General features: G+C 42.9%; 1 long non-coding RNA gene across 1 annotated transcript; it reads right to left on the reverse strand.

Moving 5' to 3' along the window:
• Window positions 1-647: 647 nt before the first annotated feature.
• LOC119914102 lies at window positions 648-2995 on the reverse strand. The gene is made up of 2 exons (XR_005446729.1): window positions 1940-2995; window positions 648-1829 (listed from the first exon to the last, which is right to left on the reverse strand). It is a non-coding gene; the product is annotated as an uncharacterized LOC119914102 (long non-coding RNA).
• Between the last annotated feature and the right edge of the window lie 2934 nt (window positions 2996-5929).

Genomic DNA, 5929 nt, shown 5'->3' on the forward strand with positions numbered 1-5929 from the left:
CGTGGCATTTATTGTCTTCCATACTGACAAGAGGAGACACCTGTCACACTCTGCCTGTCTGCCATGCCATGTTTTGCCCTTTTGTGTTTAGTTAGCGTTATTTTGGTCTGTTGGGTTTTGGGGGTCTGTCTTGTCTGTCGTCTAGTGTTCGGTAACCCTTGTCATGTCTGTTACCCCAGTGATCCCTCTGCATGTCTGTCCCAGTTTTCCCCTGCTCTCTCTCTCCCTGCCTGTGCCTCGTTAGCCTCATGTCTTTCACCTGTGTTGCTCCCGCCCTGCTCGTTAGTCCCTGTGTGTGTGTGTATATACCTGGTGTTTCTGTCTTGTCCTTGTCGGGTCATTGTATGTTGTCACCCTGTGTAGCAGTGTGTTTCTCGTGTCGTCAGCCTCACTCGTTGTGTCTCCCTGTTTCCCTGCTCGTTATTGGATTTTGTATGTTGGATTTCTGTTGGACAACCTTTGTTTTTGGACTCTGTCTTTAGCCACTCAGTTTGTAAGTGTGCTCACCTTTTGTTGTATTAAAACCCTTCTGAACTGTTCCTGCTGGCTTTCGTGTCCTGCATTTGGGTCCTCCAACCTACTAACTGCTTAAGCACACAAACCCGTGACAACACCGACACCAACAAGCAACAACAAAAAAAAAAAAAGTAACTTGCTGCCTTTTATACACTCCCTCCTGCAGGTAATTAAGTGGGTAAAACTACTCAGGTGGGACCACCATCATTTAGAATAAATATTTACCCAAAAACCCAACACCACAGAAAAATAGAGCCCAAAGAATGAATATTTACATAAATACAAATTTCTATCAGTAAATCAAAGCATACTCAAAATAATCACATAAATCAGCATTGTTGATGGCTTTACTCCCCACCCCCTCTCAGCTTCATGGTTTGCTTCTGCAGCTCTTAAGCAGGTGCTTGGGCCTACAACACTCCTTTGCCTCCGCCCCCTGCTGAAGAGACAACCAGAAAGAGGTGAGTACTTGCATTGTTCATCTTATCTTGTTTAAACTAATTTAACAACTAACTGAAATGGAGTAAAAGCACTCAATACTATGTCGTGAACCTTGACTATCACTGATTGAGGTTTCTTTCCACACAGGCAGGATGGCCAGACCCCCCCTGTGGAACTACTCACAACGACAGCTATCAAATGTTTCACAAATTAAATAAACAATCAAAATAATAATGTGTATGGCTCCTGCTTTATCAATAATCCCCACCTTAATACTCAGTTGACTATTTCAGGTAATGGAACCCCTGGTCTCCATTACAGCCTATGACAGATTCTCTATATTTTCAGACTCAATGGAGGCCCCAGTCACTCCACAAACTTCCCATGAAGGCAGCAGTGGTGCACCGCCGGTGAAACAGAGGAGGCTGGATGATCTGCAGCAGATGCTTTTTGAGAAAGAAATTGTTAGAGTGGAGAATGAAACAAAAAAAAAAAAAAATCACTGACCAAGTAGGAAAAGCTGGAACTTGAAAAACAAAAAATAGCGTTAGAAAATCTGTTGCTCCAATAACAGATAAACAGGTCTTCTTCTCCTTTTTCTGAAGAGGATGGGTGTGTCAGGATTCAGAGGGAGCCCCAGAAGCAGGCCGGACAAGTGATGGTGCTTTCAACGGTTTATTTGACAAAGTTATTGTGCAGGGGGGGGGCTGCTGGAGGTCAAGAGTGGGGGTCCAGGGGTGGGGGACGTTCCTGAGAGTGGCTGGCTGACAGGCTTGGAGGGTGGAGGTCCACACACTGTTTTAAGGGAGGCGTGAGCAGAGTGAGTTGAGTTCTGGGACTGAGTATCCAGGGCCGATCTCCAGAGATGATTCCTGAGACAGAGACACGGTTAGTTGTGGGCACAACAGATGAGAGGCGATTAGCTCAGGCGGGCAGAAACGGGTAACTTAGTTCAATTACTGGCTGGAAAATGGTAACATACATAATACTTCACAACGATCCGGCGTTGAGTGGATGTGTGGCTGCTCCTAAAATACTGCTGGGTTGATGAGGTGCAGGTGCAGTGACGACCTCTGCCAGGTGTGTGAGCAGCCAGAGAAAGGCACGCCCCCCGAACACTGCCAGGAAAGTGACACAAACGCCACAAGACAAGACGAAAACATAACAAGCACCCAGCACGCAAACACTCAATCATCACGGCCGGGGGTTCGTGACAGGGGGGGCCTTTGTAATTCTGTAATTAAGCCTAATGACAAATTGTGTGCAATTAATCAATGGCAATTATATGTAAATAAAATATGTTTATTATACTGGCCTTTCTTTATGGCTTATTTATTAATGCTTTACAACCAGCATACAATTAGCAGAATTATTTTGAAGTGAAGCAATAGTTTACATTTATAAAGCGTTAATAATGTCTTCATTCCCTGCACGGTCTACAGGGTGGACACCTTCCTCCTGCACCAGCTGATGGTGTTGCCTAGGGAGAGGGATCCTCTTGGTGACGCAGATGTTGTGGAGGACAATGCGCGCTACTATTATGGTGCAGACTTGCTCAGGGTGCATCTGCATCTCCCCATGAAGACAATGAATCCCAGAAAAAATAGCCGTAGTTTATGATTACTGACAAACCCAAATGTGTCACTTTTGGCGAGTTTGTTTATATAGCCTATTTATATAGGAGTGATCTAGTGACAGCACTATGCCGCTATCCATGATGCTGACACAGACACTGTGGAAAGGATTTTACCTGAGCTTGAGGACTCCGATGCACCGCTCAACAGGTGACCTAGTGGTGGTGTGGATGGTATTATACCGTCGTTCTTGCTCAGCCAGTGTTTCAGTGAGTATCCACTGTCGCCGAGAAACATCCCATTTACTCTTCCAGCCTCGAAATCCTGGTAGGATACATGCGTCATGCAGATGGCCTGACATGCAGTGGATTGGTGGACATTAATCATCATCTACAACAGTGTTTTGAAACCACTATTTGCATAAAAACATAGTGCTATTAACAACTGTAAGTCGGGCGACAGCTCTTCCATAAGTTCATATACAGTGAGGAAAATAAGTATTTGAACACCCTGCTATTTTGCAAGTTCTCCCACTTAGAAATCATGGAGGGATCTGAAATTGTAATCGTAGGTGCATGTCCACTGTGAGAGACATAATCTAAAAAACAAAATCCAGAAATCACAATGTATGATTTTTTAACTATTTATTTGTATGATACAGCTGCAAATAAGTATTTGAACACCTGTCTATCAGCTAGAATTCTGACTCTCAAAGACCTGTTAGTCTGCCTTCAAAATGTCCACCTCCACTCCATTTATTATCCTAAATTAGATGCACCTGTTTGAGGTCGTTAGCTGCATAAAGACACCTGTCCACCCCATACAATCAGTAAGAATCCAACTACTAACATGGCCGAGACCAAAGAGCTGTCCAAAGACACTAGAGACAAAATTGTACACCTCCACAAGGCTGGAAAGGGGAAATTGCCAAGCAGCTTGGTGAAAAAAGGTCCACTGTTGGAGCAATCATTAGAAAATGGAAGAAGCTAAACATGACTGTCAATCTCCCTCGGACTGGGGCTCCATGCAAGATCTCACCTCGTGGGGTCTCAATGATCCTAAGAAAGGTGAGAAATCAGCCCAGAACTACACGGGAGGAGCCGGTCAATGACCTGAAAAGAACTGGGACCACCGTTTCCAAGGTTACTGTTGGTAATACACTAAGACGTCATGGTTTGAAATCATGCATGGCACGGAAGTTTCCCCTGCTTAAACCAGCACATGTCAAGGCCCGTCTTCAGTTTGCCAATGACCATTTGGATGATCCAGAGGAGTCATGGGAGAAAGTCATGTGGTCAGATGAGACCAAAATAGAACTTTTTGGTCATAATTCCACTAACGTGTTTGGAGGAAGAAGAATGATAAGTACCATCCCAAGAACACCATCCCTACTGTGTAGCATGGGGGTGGTAGCATCATGCTTTGGGGGTGTTTTTCTGCACATGGGACAGGGCGACTGCACTGTATTAAGGAGAGGATGACAGGGGCCATGTATTGTGAGATTTTGGGGAACAACCTCCTTCCCTCAGTTAGAGCATTGAAGATGGGTCGAGGCCGGGTCTTCCAACATGACAATGACCCGAAGCACACAGCCAGGATAACCCAGGAGTGGCTCTGTAAGAAGCATATCAAGGTTCTGGTGTGGCCTAGACAGTCTCCAGACCTAAACCCAATAGAGAATCTTTGGAGGGAGCTCAAACTCCGTGTTTCTCAGCGACAGCCCAGAAACCTGACTGATCTAGAGAAGATCTGTGTGGAGGAGTGGGCCAAAATCCCTCCTGCAGTGTGTGCAAACCTGGTGAAAAACTACAGGAAATGTTTGACCTCTGTAATTGCAAACAAAGGCTACTGCACCAAATATTAACATTGATTTTCTCAGGTGTTCAAATACTTATTTTCCTCACTGTATATCTCTCCGACAGAATGGAAACCTCTCAATCAACTCATCATTGTAAATGGATTGCTTCTGTCCCTAATAACTCTCTCCTGTCTAATAGCCTGCTCGTTGTAAAGTCTGTGTATAAGGCATGCCATGTTTTTTTCTGCTGAGTTATCAAGTTGTTACTATAGAAACATTCCTAGATTTTGACTTTACGCCTGTTTCTGACTAGGCATAAGATTTACGCCCCGTCTTAGCGGGAAGCCTAGATGGTGCTACTGGCGTAACTATTAGGTCGGACTTACAATGCTGAGTTAAAATCTACTTACCTTAAGACCAGGCGTAAGCCCTGTTGGTGCAACTGGCTCTTGGTGACTGATTGCCTTTAATTAACTTTCCCTATTTTGTTATTTTGAACAAGGGGTTAAATTGAGTTCCACTCCATCTGCAGATGTGAAGACTTAAAACATATTGATATATTATTGCATCCCAGCGACCCTGTATGCAGGATAAGCGGTTGACGATGGATGGATGGATATTATTGCATTATCTTTGATGTCAGTTGTGTCACTAATGTTGATAGGGGGCTGAAAACAAGATGTCGAGGTAACAAGTACTAGCCAATCACAGCACAGTAGGGCGGGACTTGTCGCAAAGCTGGTGGGGAAGAAAATAACAGCCCAGAGCCAGGCTCTTCATGTGGGTGAACTGCATGCAGGGTAGATTTAGTAGATATTGGGATGCATTGTATATTGTAGCGGATCTAAGTGAAATTCTTTTCAGACCATTTATACATGTGGTTACTTTTATAAATTGTTATTTTCTTGTATTGCTCTCAGTTAAGCAATTAGGTTAATTTTTCTTTTCACTTTCACAAATCCAAACTTTATCCAAACTCAACAAATCATGTTTTATTTCAAGTATACACACACACACACACACACATATATATATATATATATATATATATATATATATATATATAAATAAATGATAATATAATAATATATACGATATGAGATAGAATATATATATTGAATATATTGTTCATAACATTTTGACTTTAATGAAGAGTTTTTACAGAGTGATGCATTGCTCATTTGAATAAAATAAAGGATCAAAATGTTTCTTCCACCATCAGATATCCATATGACATAATGAAGTTTGTGCAGGTGGTGACAGTTTATTTATGGAATCTTGCCTAGTAGTGTAATTTTTTTTGCATTTTAACTATACTTTAGTATTACTCACTGTTATTAGTAGTAGTAGAAGAGCTGCATACTGCACATTGTGAAGTTATTTGTTTATAAAGGTGCTCGTGTGTACAGCAGTACGGCACGAACATGAAAGATGTGTGGAAGAACCCCCAGCCCCACGCGCGCCGTGGGTGACGACATACATGAGATTTGAGCTCTGTGGTGAACCGAGAGCCATTGGCTGAAGTTGGAAAATTCTGCATTCTGATTGGCTGCAGTGAATGTCATTTAATGTCATGCTTCTAAATACGCAATCCACTTAA

Source organism: Micropterus salmoides, unplaced genomic scaffold (genome assembly GCF_014851395.1).
Source record: "Micropterus salmoides isolate LMB-PRFRI ecotype aquatic unplaced genomic scaffold, ASM1485139v1 Ms_hic_scaffold_20, whole genome shotgun sequence".
Lineage (NCBI taxonomy): Eukaryota > Metazoa > Chordata > Actinopteri > Centrarchiformes > Centrarchidae > Micropterus > Micropterus salmoides.